At 36.0% G+C, this 15,603-nt stretch overlaps 1 protein-coding gene across 1 annotated transcript in view; it reads right to left on the reverse strand.

Moving 5' to 3' along the window:
* The window catches only part of LOC129739041 (irregular chiasm C-roughest protein-like), a 557,100-nt gene that overhangs the window by 321,551 nt on the left and 219,946 nt on the right, over window positions 1-15,603 (reverse strand). Inside the window, exon 3 of the mRNA XM_055730416.1 lies at window positions 14,737-14,773. The gene's annotated coding sequence lies outside the window, so the exon portion shown is untranslated. The remainder of the gene's footprint in view (window positions 1-14,736; window positions 14,774-15,603) is intronic.

Below are 15,603 nucleotides of genomic sequence, written 5' to 3' on the forward strand. Positions count from 1 at the left end.
AGATTCAGAATTCAGAATTCAGATTCAGAATTCAGAATCAGAATTCAGATTCAGAATTCAGATTCAGAATTCAGATTCAGAATTCAAATTAAGAATTCAAAATTCAAAATTTGGAATTCAGAATTCAGAATTCAAAATATAGAATTCAGAATTCAGAATTCAGTATTCTGAATTCTGAATTCTAAATTCTGAATTCTTAATTCTAAAATCTTAATTCTGAATTCTGAATTTGAATTTAGAATTCAGATTCATAATTCAAATTCAGAGTTCAGATTCAGAATTCAGATTGAGAATTCAGATTTAGAATTCGGATTAAAGATCAACCTGGAATTTGAAATTGGAACTTATATTCAAATATTAGACTAAGTGTTGTAACTCAAAATTCAAACTTTCGAATCAGAATAAGATTTCAGATTTAGTTTACAGAATGAAATTAATAATTTAATAGTCATATTACTTTCCCCTCCTTTTGTGGGAATTTTTTCTTCTGGTGGAGCTCTAAAAAAGGTATCATGCTAGGCCACGTGTCACGGCTATCCATCAATATTGTAGTTGGTTTTACTTATTCAGTAAAAAAAAAGCATAAAAATTAGTAAGATTCGAACCGTGACCAGCAACGTGAAAGTTCTGATTGCTACCACGGCACCATTTCAGCGTGTTATTAGTCTTGGAAATTCAACTGTTTAAATACCATTCTTTCCATACATAAAATGAACTCCTTACATACCAGTTCGCTTTTCTCCAAAAAACGCACTATGCCTCATTTTTTTTATATTGAGATTGGAATTTTTCGTGTTTGAATATCTGAAATCATACTTATCTGATTCAGAGGGAAGGAATCTATCATGTGTATAGTGAACCTGTATATAAGAGAAGTGGCATCTGAAACACAAAATTCCAATCGAGCAAAAGAACTGTCAAAATCGATTCCAATCGATCCAAGCATTTTGTCCCAGAGCTTTTACCTTTCTTATTGAAAACTCAACCAAGGAAGGTATTGTGATTGTTGTTATAGTTCAAACAGATAAATTTTTTAGCTGGTCATATGAATTTATGATTAGGTGCAATTTATTTCAATGCTTTGGTGAATCGTGTTTCTAGTTAGAAAACTAACTAATTACACTAGTTTACAGCATTTTTGAACTCAGTAAACTGAAGGTCATTTCCAATGTAAAATCGGGCGCTGAATTTGAAAATGAAATTCAAAAAAATCTCAGTAGAACCGTTTTTTAGCTATGCTCCAAATATGAAATTTCGAAAAAATTAAAAAAGTTCTTGTACTTAGATTAAAATATCTCGGACGGCATAACAGTAATTTGAAATCCCTCTTTTGCATATTGAAGGTGATTAAGTTTTCTATCGATCATTTGAACACTGTTTTTGCGTTTGACCAACAGTATTGTTGATATTAGTGACTTTATGAGAAAAAAAATTATAAAAAACGCATTTTTTTAGAGAAAATTTTTTTTCAGCGAAGGTTTTAGACTCGATGGTAGCATTTAAAAAACCTGCGCTTCTTTTGCGCTTAAATGTCAATTTAAAACAAAGATTTCAAATGGTTATTTATCAAAATCGGTTGAAAATTGAAGAAGTTATGGCTACTTTACCATAACTGAAAATTTTGGAGTTTTTAATAATTTAACGAACCGCAGTACACTTATCATAGTATAGGAAGAATGAAACATGATAAATCTCACTCGCTCCAAGTCAAAATTATTTATTAGCTTACCAGAAGGTCACATGCCAAGTTTCAGGAAGATCTGACCATAGGAAGGGGTTGCTTAAGTCTCAAACGTGAATTAAATTTTGAGGTATTTTGCCCGGAAGGAACGAAAAATACTGGTTTTTCATCAATTACTTTTTTCATCCCTAGCTGATTGTTTTTTATGGTTGGTTTTCTTAAAGCCTAAGTTGAGACAAATATTTCACCTGAAGACTGTAACTCGATTGGATTTGAAACAGAAAAGTTATTGCGGTTCAAAGAATGTATTTTGGTCAAAAATTGTCGTATAAAACGCAATGGGTAAAAAGTACTCATTGCATGTTGGACAAAATTTGCGGCCTTTGAACCGCAATAACTTTTCTGTTTCAAATCCAATCGAGTTACAGTCTTCGGGTGAAATATTTGTCTCAGTTTAAGATTTAAGAAAATCAACCATAAAAAACAATCAGCTAGAGACGAAAAAAGTTATTGATGAAAAACCAGTATTTTTCGTTCCTTCCGGGCAAAATACCTCAAAATTTAATTCACGTTTGAGACTTAAGCAACCCCTTCCTATGGTCAGATCTTCCTGAAACTTGGCATGTGACCTTCTGGTAAGCTAATAAATAATTTTGACTTGGAGCGAGTGCGATTTATCATGTTTCATTCTTCCTATACTATGATAAGTGTACTGCGGTTCGTTAAATTATTAAAAACTCCAAAATTTTCAGTTATGGTAAAGTAGCCATAACTTCTTCAATTTTAAACCGATTTTGATAAATAACCTTTTGAAATCTTTGTTTTAAATTGACAATCAAGCGCAAAAGAAAATCAGATTTTTTAAATGCTACCATCGAGTCCAAACCCTTCGTTGAAACAAAATTTTCTCTAAAAAAATGCGTTTTTTAAAATTTTTTTTCTCATAAAGTCACTAATATCAACAATACTGTTGGTCAAACGCAAAAACAGTGTTCAAATGATCGATAGAAAACTTAATCACCTTCAATATGCAAATGAGGGATTTCAAATTACTGTTATGCCGTCCGAGATATTTTAATCTAATAGAGAATTCGTTTTGACGTGGTGGTGCACCGGGGCACTACCGGTAGTGCACTTTTTGCTGTTTTCATGCTCGTTTTCACGATGAGTAGTCCACTGGTAGTGCACCATAAAGTGGACGGTGGAACACTCTGAAAATATTCGGTGTTGCTTGCGCTCTCACCAATACTATCATGAATTTTGACAGCACGTGCTTCCCGATGTAAACAAATATCAGCTGGTTGGTTTATTTCTATACCGCAAAAATTGGGTTCGAGCTGTTTGTTTCTCTTCATTATCCCGAAGAACGGAAACTTGTTCCGGATTCGATACCAGTGCCGTTTCCAACAGAGGCGGAGAATTTCACCTGGATGGCACGTTCCAAAGCAAACAACGCTCCCAAGAAGAAATGTGCCCAGAAGGCTTGCTGCAATTGGTTCCAGGCGATGCCGAAAAAGAGCAGCAAATCCGAGTGCAAAAAGGCCAACCCAAAGATCTGATGGAATCGCCCAAACCGAAAAGTTTTCTTGATCGGGAGGGTCCTAGAAGTTGGTCTCCACAGCAAGAAGCGTTCAGCTGCATCGAAGCTACTCTGCTACAAGCTAGTTTCGAGCTGTGCCTTAGGGTGACGATGCTCGGTTGCGCCAAGTCCCGGATTCCCACCCGTTGCCCTTCAAAAACGGTAGTTCGAGACTACACCCGCATTGGGAGCTTGAATTTCGTTCGTTTCGGTCTGTTAGCAAAATTTTCTCCCCCGACTTCCGCGATCCGAGTTCGCCAATTTGACTTCCAAGAATTTTTCTTTTGTAATCTGAAAACGGAAATAGGTACTCGAACGAAGGTGAGATTTGCGAGGAATAACCGTTCAAAATACCGGAACCTTCAAGCTGCGATAACTGCAGTCTAGCAGCAGCAAACATAGACCGCCCAGAATCAGCCGGTATTTCAGTTATCATCAGAGCCATAGCGAAAATGAAATCTTCACAATTCAACATAATATATAAGTTCATGCTAAAATTTTCATATTATTTAAAAGATAATGATCAACTAAAGTAAATTTCATTTCAATTTTCGATTCAAACGAAAACAAATACCAGCTGTAATGGATTTTTGACAGCTTGATGTTTTCTGTTGACACTGCCGATTTCACGCACACCAACAAAGATTAGTGCAAAACTCGATTCATGCTCGTTTTCAGCTTGGAAGGTGCAACACTTTCGGGTGGTGAAAACAAATACGGTATAAATACAAGAACTTTTTTAATTTTTTCGAAATTTCATATTTGGAGCATAGCTCAAAAACGGTTCTACTGAGATTTTTTTGAATTTCATTTTCGAATTCAGCGCCCGATTTTACATCAAAAATGTTGGTCAGTTAATCAAGTTCACGATTTTTTTAAAATTCTGTAAACTAGTGTTATTAACGAAATTCAAGTCATTCATACCGTTTATCGCGATCCTTCGGGCATCGAGTTCAATGTTGATTTGTTGGATTGAAGAAGCGTTCACTTTAGAGCTTGAACATTGAGCCAGAAAACAGTGCTGGGGATTTTTTTTGTCCAAGATTTCGGCGATGTTGCCACATATTTTATTTTAAGACGGATCAGATGTCGCTTCTCTTATATGAAAGTTCACTACATGTGTATTCTATATTATTTCATATATTTCCAAATATAACTTACACTCTGTTAGAAAGGCTCAAATCAACTGTTAAGTGTATTAAATCGGGTTTTTAATTGGAAGACAAATTGCAAAAATCTATATAGCCCCAATGTGTCGATTTCGTTGAGTGTAGAGGTCTGAATTTGGCATGGATGCTCATTAGGACTAGGAATGATGAAAAATGTTTTCAGATTCCCGGATGACTTTTCTGAAGGGGGTCGTCCATACAAGATTTCAGGTGTCAAATTTTGTGTTAGGGGTCAGCCAAAGGGGTCGTCCATATTAACTGTTCGCTGTTTTTGCGATATTCACGTTATTATACATCGTATTAAGCTGAAAATTGGTACACGATAGTTTTGAGAGACGTGCAATCGATTTGAGGTATCAAATTCAGTGTAAGGGGCCGGTAAAAGGGGTCGTCCATATTAACTTTTCAATATTTAAGTGATATTGACGTTTTTATACATCGGATTGGGATGAAAATTTGTACATAGGAGTTATTAGGGACAAACAATTGATTTCACTTATCCAAATTAAAATAGGGGTCGGCCAAAGGGGTCGTCCATATTAACTATTCACTGTTAATGCGATATTGTCGTTATTATACATCGGATTCAGATGAAAATTGGTACACGAGAGTTTTGAGGGACGAGCAATTAAATTCAGGTATTAAATTCAGTGTAAGGGGCCGGCAAAGATTGTCGTCCATATTAATTATTTTTTTAATGTTTTTAGCAATATTTTCGTGATTCTGCAATGGATTGCTTTGAAAATTTGCACACAGGAGTTTTGAGGGATTGATTTCAGATATCAAAGATTGTATAAGAGTCCACCGAAAGGGGTTTAACGTTTTGGCAATAATTTCGTTGTTATGCAACGATCGAGTAAAAATTTATACACGGGGTTTGTTTTGGACGGTCAATTGATTCATGATTTCAAATTTAGCAGCAGACGACAGAAAAATTGATCGTCCAATGTTTTTGCAATTATTACTTAAAAATGAATTCGGAAGTGCACCTGAAACCTGTTTTTCAATTGACTTGCATACAAACTGTTCATGATATATTCCAAGTTGAAAGCGAAACGGAGTTCGAATGGGATCAGCTAGTCTATATATGTAAATAGCAATTTCCGTATGTTTGTTAGTTTGTCCTCTATAAACTCAGCCGTTTAAAGAGCTTGAGGTCTGAAATTTGACATGGATGCTCATTAGGACCAGGAAGGATGAAAAATGTTTTAAGATTTTCGGATGACCCCTTCTAAAGGGGGTCGTCCATAAAAGACAAATAATGTTTTGGCGATATTGACGTTACTTTTCGTCGGATTGAGTTGAAAATTTGCAATATTTTATACAAATGCTGACGATCCGCAAAATGAAGTTTTTGGCCACTAATGCGTAATTTATCATTAAAGAAATCAGTTTTCAGTTCTTACAGAACTGAAGAACAGTTTCGAATCGGAAAACTGAAAAAAAAACTGCAGATTATTCCGTACCCGCCTAATTTCCTTAAGCTTCTTTAGTTCAGTCTGGTCAAATCCCGACCAAATGAGAAAACAAGGTGATTTAGTGTAAAATTTGTCGCTTGATTGGGTAGCGCAGAGCTTACGAGAATAGCAAAAATCTCCCCGATATCCCTAAAATCAGGCGATATGTTAAAATTCATTGCTGAATCGAATGATTAGCACTCAGTTGACGAGGAATTTGACAGAATTTGATTGAATGGAAATATCTCGGTTTCCAATTACAGTAGAGCCCCGCTTATTCGAGGTAGTAGAAACTTCCTCAGATAATACAAAAATTTACATCCATTTCCTTCTGTGTTGCATACCATCCGGGAGAAAAGCTCGATAATTAAACGAATCTTGTATCAACCTGATTGCTGGGAGCTCAGAAAACCCGAGTTATATCGTTTCTCCTGACTTTTTGGGTAAATGATCTCAATGTACTCTTTTTGGTGTTGTGGGATCTGGTAACTCTAATTTAGAGTCGAACCAGACACCCAAATACTTAAAACTAAAAGATTGAGTAAGAGTTCTACCCATCATAAGGAGCGCTATTTGAGGAGGGGAATGCTTCCTTGAAAAAACTACTAACTCGGTTTTACTAGGTGAAAACTCGATACCTAGATTCCTGGCCCAATGTGATAAGTTATTTAGAGTTTCTTGTAACGGAGGTTTTATTTGTGTGCCTGTTTTACCTATATGAACCACACAGTCATCCGCAAGCTGTCGTAGCGTGCAATTTTGTGCCATACAACTATCGATTTCTCGGACATAAAAGTTGTATAACAGGAGGCTTAAGCACGAGCCTTGAGGTAAACCCATGTAACTAATTCGTTCAACTTTGGCAACTTTTGAATGTCTGATGAAAGTGATGCTAACAGCCGTTCGTACCCTTGCCTCTACGGAATCCAAATTGTGTACTTGATAATAGACTGTTTGATTCAACCCATTTATCCAGTCGAAAGAGAATCATTTTTTCGAGCAATTTCCGGAGACACGAGAGCATTGCAATCGGCCTATACGAATTGTAATCAGAAGCTGGTTTTCCCGGTTTTAGGATGGCGATGACTTTCACTTGTCTCCAGTCATGCGGAACAATGTTCAGTTCCAAACACTTATTGAATAAATTCTATAAACGTTTTTTAGCTGAATCTGGTAGATTCTTCAACAAGTTGAATTTGATTCTATCCAGTCCGGGAGCTAAATCGTTGCAGGACCAGAGCGCAAGTGAAAGCTCGACCATCGAGAATTGATCCTCCGTTTCGCAACTATTCTCTGTATCCCGATATGTTTTCAGAGCTGGTGCTGCGTCCGGACAGACCTTTTTCGCGAACTTACATAGCCATCGACTCGAGCTTTTCTCACTTTCGTTCAAGGAGGTGTGATTACGCATGTTTCGTGCTATTGCGAAGAGACGTTTCTCGAGATAACCCATCCACGAATCGCCGCCAGTATCCAATTTTCTAGGCCTTGATTAAGTTCTTGAATTTGCGTTCTAAAGCTAAGTAACGCTGGAACTTCTCTGGCAATCCGATTCTGCGAAACTCCCTAAAATACTTGCAATAGATTTAAAAAAAAAACCTTCGAAAATGCATCAGAAAGCGCACAGAAACAATTGAATCATGTGAAAAACTAATTGCTGAACAGAATGATGTGCAAAGCTAAACGTTTAGATGACGAAAAAAAACCTGGATAACCCCCTTTTCCCCTAAATTTAAACGATATTTTGTTGAACTGGTAGCTGATATTGGTTTAAACATGATTGAGGCTCTTCTCATCGATTCAACAGTAATTTTCAAACTGATCTCGTTTGTTACAAGGAATATTTAGTTTTTTTCCAAGCATATTGCATGAATCTAGGGGAAAGTGGGAAAATTGGGATTGATCTTATTAACTGAGTTCTTCACATAATTGAACGTTTTTTTTTTGCAACCTTAGATGATGCTTTCGCAATTGGATATTTTAAATAATATCGCAAGAAATTATGAATGAATTTAAGGGAAATTGAAGCAGTGTACATCATTCGATTGAATTTCAAATTATTTTAGACCTGTTTCATTCAATTTTGTGCATTTTTTGATGCAACGTCTTTTCTTATAATGATTTTTGTAACATATCGCTCAATTGACGAATCAACGGAAAATCGGGGTGATTGCGGTTAATTTCGTAAGCTGTGCGCTAAGCAGTGTACTCCACTCGATTCAGCGACAAATTTACACTAAATCTCTCGGTTTAGCATTGTTTGTTGGCTATAGGGGAGAATGAGGATACTTGATCCCTGGGGATACTTGATTCCTTAGCTATATCTCGAAACTGGAATGTCTTACAAAGATCAAATGTTCTAGAAAAATGTGCCAAAATGAGTAAAATAAAAATGCTTGTTGTTTAAAAAATTTTAACAAAATAATTTTTTGAGTAATTGAACTTTGTTTGAAAAATTTCACAAAATGTAACTTGAAGATCTTTTTTCATCATTTTAAAATGTTCCTTACATGGGAAAATTATGAAAAAAATATTTGTTCCAATGTATTAATCGTTCGAGCTTAAAATGAACTTCATAATGCCATATTTTCAAAGTAATGGAAAACTCTCAACTTTTTTTCAAAAAAGTTTACTAAAATGTTGATTATGGGTACAATTGATCCCCTAGAGTTGGGTTCAATTGATCCCCCTCTTCCAAACGGCATATTCTTTTTCTGAATTGATCGTTATGATTGCTGAGTACGAAATTACTAATATTTATCCAAAAACTAATATTTATCAAACAATTGTCTGAAGAAAAGAGCAAAAATAATTAATTTTCTCTTAATTATAAAAAAATAGCGCCTTTATGTATGCAATGTTATTAGTGTTGAGACAAAGTTATAGAATTTTCTTCTTATGTCTGCTATAAATTGTGAAATGAGAACAAACATGACCAAAATAGTCAATTAACATTCTATCTTGGGGTTTTGTTTGATTTTTATACAAGGATTAGGGCTTTCTGAATAAAAGATCAAGTCTCCTTCAATAGGGGATCAAGTCTCCCCTAACTTAAGAAAAATCGAAATTTTTTTACTCCCACGAAAATGCTTCCAGTTCATCAACGGCTTCAAGTTTCGTTCTAATTTTTGAAGCATATAATCTTGAAGTTACAAGCTGTCAGAAAATGTCAAAGACGGCGAGTTGCTATATTTTTCCAAAAAGATATGGTGAAAATAAGAAAAGGGGATCAAGTATCCCCACTCTCCCCTATAGCTATTTCATTCTAATGCAAAAAAGCGACACGATCAGCTTGAAGATGTATAAATCTACCAAAAATGATCATTCTTCGTTATAAATGATCATTTTTGGATGTTGACTGCATTTATATAAAAAAAAATTTAAGTTTAGGGGAAAATTGTCAAAATGAGCCACTTGTCTTTGTAAAAACAAAAATTGGAGTACAGCAATCAACTAAGCCGCATTTGAAAATCAGAGAGATTTCTGCTTCAAAAAATTTTTGTAATACATCGTTTGACAATATCATCTAGTTGAAAATAATCGACTGAAAAACATGAGGGGCATTGAACTGGGAGAAATAAAAGGAAACCAATAAACGCGTTTGTTTTTCTTTTTTCATTTGAAACTCAATACGACCGAATGTTCAGCCGAATATTTGATGGCCGAATAGTTTATAAGGCAATGTATCTTCTTCAAGATACATCTCTATCACAAACTATACATTTTGATACCGTCAAACAAAGCATCGTGCAACAACAGGGTTACAACATTTGTATAACACAACACTTATTTAATTTGAATTTTAATATAATGTAGTAAAATTAACATTGAATGATAACAAAATAATGATGGCATAGCTTCTCACACCGTGAGATAGTTTTTCGTTCTCATAGAAAATTTAAAAAATTGAGCAATGGCTTAATGATGTCACCTACAAACTTGCTTTTATTATCCTATACCAATACTGTTGGTGTGAAAATATTTTTCGGACGATCACCATAATTTTTTAAATTATTATTTTTATAATTCAGTTACCAGTCTGGGCTAAAATGCAAATCAAAGATTCACCTTTGAATTTCGTTTCCATATGCTGATATTTGTTTGTTTTGCATCACGTGTTTGTTAATTGAAAAATGTGTTTTTGTATTTTTTCTACCCCTAAATGTATGCAGCACTTATATGAGTTTTCTTTAAAAATCATTTTTGACAGATAAAAAAGGAATAATTTAAATCGATCAAACCAAAAACTACTGCAGCTGATGTTTTTGTTGCAGGCTGAAATTGATCCTAGTCCTAGTACAAGAACTCATGTCAAATTTGGGCCAGATCGGATCACGGGAAGGGGTCGCTCAACGAGCCTTAAGTTTGTATGGGATTTTGAGACATTTTGTTCGGGAGAAACATGAAACACCAGTTTTTCATCAATTACTTTGGTTCCCGTCGGCCGATTTCTTTCAAAAGTGGTTTTTCTTAAAGCCCAAATTATGAAAAATATTTCATCCGAAGACCGCATTTCAATAAGAGTTAAGATAAGAAAGTTATTAGGCTTCAAAAATGGGCTAACTTTTTTAAGGATGGTCCTCTTTCGGAGGACAATGAATATTTTTTATATTTATAAAAATTATCGAAAATTTTCACTTAAACCAATTATATTAAAATTGAGGCAGAATGCGCCAGACCACGTGTTTTACGCTAAAATGTAGGATGCCATTATCATATCATATCAAATTTCGTTCAGTTTCAAGTTTAAAAGGCGCACCAATGTTTGATTCGAAAAAATCATCTGCCGCTTATTTGCCGCGATATCGCAGGAAGGATTGGGTTGATGATTAATACGTCCAAGACGAAGTACATGCTGGCCTGCGGATCCGAGTCCGACCGAACCCGCTTGTCCAGTAATAACAAGGTCACGATCGACGGCGACGAGCTGGAGATAGTCGAAGACTTTGTCTATCTCGGCTCACTGGTGACCGCAGACAATGACACCAGCCGTGAGATCCGGAGGCGAATTATCAGCGGAAGTCGTGCCTACTATGGACTCCACAAGCAACTGCGGTCGAGAAGACTTAGCCCTCGCACGAAGTGTAACCTGTATATGACGCTCATTAGACCGGTTGTTCTCTACGGGCACGAGACATGGATATTGCTCGAGGAGGACCTGCGTACACTCGGAGTATTCGAGCGACGAGTGTTAAGAACCATCTTTGGCGGCCTACAGGAGAACGGAGTGTGGAGGCGAAGGATGAACCACGAGCTCGCGCGACTCTACGGCGAACCCAGTATCCAGAAGGTGGTAAAGGCTGGCCGGATACGCTGGGCGGGACATGTTGCGAGAATGCTGGACGACTGTCCTGCAAAACAGGTGTTCGCTACGAATCCGGTAGGAACAAGACGAGCGGGGGCGCAACGAGCGAGGTGGTTAGACCAAGTGGAGTGTGATCTGGCGAACGTGGGGTGCCCTAGAAATTGGAGAACGGTTGCTATGAACCGAGTGAATTTTAGGAATTATGTTTGCAAGTTATGTCGTGAGACGGAATACTATGTAAATAAAAATAAAAATTGCCGCGATATCAGCCAATAAATTGAAATTTTGTTGCCTACTTGAAGGCGTTTTACCTATAAGGATATCAAAAAGTGTATTTCAAAAAGCGACATTTTCGGTACGTTTAGCAATAACAAGTGAGTTTTTGCCAAAGTATGCTTAGTTTACAAAAACGCGATAAACATGTTACTAAACGTTTAATTTTACAATCATTATATTCCATTTTTTCATTATAATCATCATTTCATTTCTGACCACCCTTCCGGTATGGTGCGTTCTGTTCTGTAGCTGGTTGAGTTTTTAACAAGAATATCATCAAAATTGAGTTTTTATCGTTATTCTTCTTTCTAGTAAGACGTTAAATAGATCCCTGAATCATCGTAAACGTACAGTTCGGTTCTCACATGATTTTTGGCGCTGTAAATAGCGTTAATGCTTAACTGGTGTGTTCTGAACAGTTTTCCCCTACATTTTGCAGTCTTGTCCTCATATGTCAAGTTTGCGACTCGCTTAGACCGAAAATATTTACGCATTGCCCCTTTAAATCTGCGGCCCTGGAAATGGTTAAAAATTCTTTTCACATTATAATGTGTTCGATCGGTGAATCTTTGTGTTGATGCGCATCATATGCTTTCTTTATAAATAACGCATCAGATATGTTTCACAAATTTAAAAATATTTCTCAAAAAGAATAGTCTTGTACATATTTCTGAAGTTTAGAAAAACATTTATTTTGCCGGGGAAATTCCGGCTTGCAGTCAATTTTTGTTTTTGCTCCAAAATAGACTGCAAGTCAGAATTTCTCCAGGAAAAATACTTTAGTCGATCCCCAAACATAGAAAAAGATTAATCAAAACTTAATGTCATCATTTGAATTTAATTCAATCATACCTAGTGAAAGGTTTCATAAAATATCCTCTGTAGGAATCTTTCACGACCAAAAAATATTGTTACAGTTCTACTTAGGATTTTACACTTCCAATTTTTTATTTCACTCACGTGAAAAGTGTACAACAAGTTCTGTCCGCAGCCCGGAATGTGAATGAAAACTGATGACTGCATCTCGAAACTCGCTAAAGGCACCGTTTGATATTTGAAATGATGTTGCAACGCGCCCGCCCGACTCTGCCTTTAAAAAGCAACTTGCATGTGTAGATACGTGACGACATACCCGCCACTTTCATCTCGCCGCCTGCAAAAGATTCGTTTAGCGAAGAAAAATGCCAACCGAAATACGACCGGAAATGTTATCCACATTTGAGTTTCCTGAAATGAATGCATCTGTGTATCGTTCTTTAGATATAGATGTATCTATGTAGTACATAGAAAAAGTACACATTGCTACCACATTGTGACAAATAGAAACGGCTCTTCATTCAGTAGCAGCAGTAGCGGAAACCCTGCAGCTCTTCTCAGGTTGGACTCAGGCACGATTTCGGTTAAGACCCTAACATCATTTAGCGGATGCACATCGGAAGTGCAGGCTGAATCCACAACACACAGCCTGACCTGACTCGTCATCGCCCAATCCACGTCATCATCATCATCAACATCCTCTCGTTTAACTATCAGCACTGGCGAAAAACCGGAAGGTAATCACGGCCAGAGACCATGTTATGATAGGTTCATGTTTGCCTGCTTTTTCCGGTGTTTATTGAAAAAGATACAACAGCGAATCCGACATTCCACTGCTGCTGTAGCTTGGAACATTTTGGATTAGCTTGGATTTTAAGCGATAGGCACAGATGAGATGAACACGTTACTTCTATGTGCAGCAGTGAAAGGAAATCCAGAATATTTAGGTTTATGTGAATCAGTACCTACAGTATTTAGTTATTTAGATTACTGTACAGACTGTGACTGAAAATTGTTGTGCCGAATAAATAAAATTAAATAATATTCCTGTGTTTCAAAATGTAGTTCTTTACTTTAACTAACTGATGAACGAAGTGTTATTTTTCAACACCCACAATTCAGACTCTACTCCAATAATGAACTTCCTAGGAGGTGGAATTATCGGTATAAGATTCTATGCCGGACCGGCCGAATATCATAAGGCAAAGCAGAATGGAAACAATCAGCCACCAAGGATATTGCCAATGCAGAGCGTTTTTTTTGGTAATCAGCGGTGGCAGCAAGACTATGACTCCAACTATAACCGACTCAGATGGTTCAGTCGGACTGCCAAGCCGAGATGGGATGCTGGTGTGAGTTCGATTCTCACTTTTTTTTTTGATGAATTATCCAGTAGGATGGAAATCCCATAAAATGTTATACTTGTTTCGTTTAAATGTAGTGGCCATGCATAAGGTTGCCAGATTAGGCGGTTTTATCCGGGTTTACCATGATATTTTATACAAAATTTGGGAACAGTTGTGGTCTGGCCCAATTGCCCGGATTTAATTAAAAATTTCCGGGCTTTGCCCGGTTTATTCGTTTTTTTTTTTGGCAAATCAAACAAAAAAAAAATCAAATTGTAATGTTTTTTTTTGTATTAATGCCTCCAAAACGATTTTTTTTAAGCAAGTTTTATAAAAAAAATCATGAAATGTTCTTTGGAAGCCTAAAATACGATTTAAAATCCCTAGATGAGTTTTGATGATTTTTTTTTCATTGTTTTTTTTTAATATTTTTTTTTCTTGATTTTTGTTGAGTTATTTCTAGGTTTTGCTAAAATTACCCGGATATTGCCCGGGTTTATGGTCGTCAATTTTAAAATCAATTGTCATGATTTTGCCAGGTTTTTATATGAGATTGCCCGGATTTGTCCGGCCCGGATACGTACTGAAAAAATTCTGGCAACCTTTGTCATGCATCATTAAGCGTGGGAGCTCTAGTCTTTATGCCAGTATTTGATGCATATTAAGTCATATCATCTAGAGAAACGGATTTATTCTTTACAGAACACATTCTTACGAGAAGTCCGAAAGAAATGCAACACTTTATGCATTCATGGCACAGTACTTCAGCTTTCAATTTTCTGTTAAATTCTATAAACGATGGGTCAAACAGGGAGCATCATAAATCGATTTTAATCGCAATTCTGTGTCGAAAAAAATTTGCAAAAAATAAGATAACTTTATATCCGGAAGTTATCTTCTAGACGTCGAATTAAACTGTGAAGGCAATCAGCGCCTTTGAATAGGTTATATGCGCCTAACAGCAGACAATATGCACCACAAAAATTTACATAAAAGACACATACACAAATGAAGAGTGAACGACACTTTTGGTCTGTGCAGGATATGGTAACCCTAAACAAAACCTCAATAATACTTTGTTTTAGAAGACACTTTGCTTGTACATACCTTAATAAAATCGTTACTAGAGCTGGAATTGTTTGTTCTGGAAAAAGAAAGAAATAAAATTTTATTAGCTTTTATTATTATTATTCATTATTCAGAAGGATGTGTATACACGATCGCAAGGTAAACATAGGTTGAGATATTCTTTATTTCGTCAATATAGTTCTTGTTATAAATTAGTTTATTTATATTATAGTATTTTGGTTCGCCGTTGCATTTTCTTGCGTAGTGGCCAAGGGTGCTATATCTATAGCAACTTGCAAACTAGGATTACCATATCCCGCTACACCAAAAAGAGTATATATCGCGATGATTTTTTTATAAATAAAGAGAAAACACATTTTTACATGGATTTTGGATAAAAATGGTGGCTCGGATAACCGGAGCTCGGATGAACGGGGTTCTTCTGTACATATCTCGTTCTTTCTCAGGTGGCACCGAAATATTTCTATTTAATCAAATGCTGTTAATGCCTTGAAGGATATGTGACTTACATGACAATTATAATTTTTTTTTTAATATTCTTGTATGTACTATACCTAAATTTTGTGCATATTGATTACTGTACTGTTTGTATAATCAAAGGCGCTAATCGCACTCGCTGTTAGTACCGATTAAAAATGCACTAAAAATGATTAAAACCATTCGTTGTAAACTGTATTACCTACTTTTGCAGTTTTTGCATAAGATGTGGATAAAATGGAAGAAATACGTTGGTTTTTCTGATCAAATGTCTTTCAACAATAAAAAGAGTACCATCGGAAAAACTTTCCAAAAAAAAGAGTACGCCCATTTTTCGATCGAAAAAGCGAACGGATACTCTTAAAAGAGTACCGTAATCCGGGGTAATATTGATCACTTTTTTTCAAT

This window comes from Uranotaenia lowii, chromosome 1 (genome assembly GCF_029784155.1).
Source record: "Uranotaenia lowii strain MFRU-FL chromosome 1, ASM2978415v1, whole genome shotgun sequence".
Lineage (NCBI taxonomy): Eukaryota > Metazoa > Arthropoda > Insecta > Diptera > Culicidae > Uranotaenia > Uranotaenia lowii.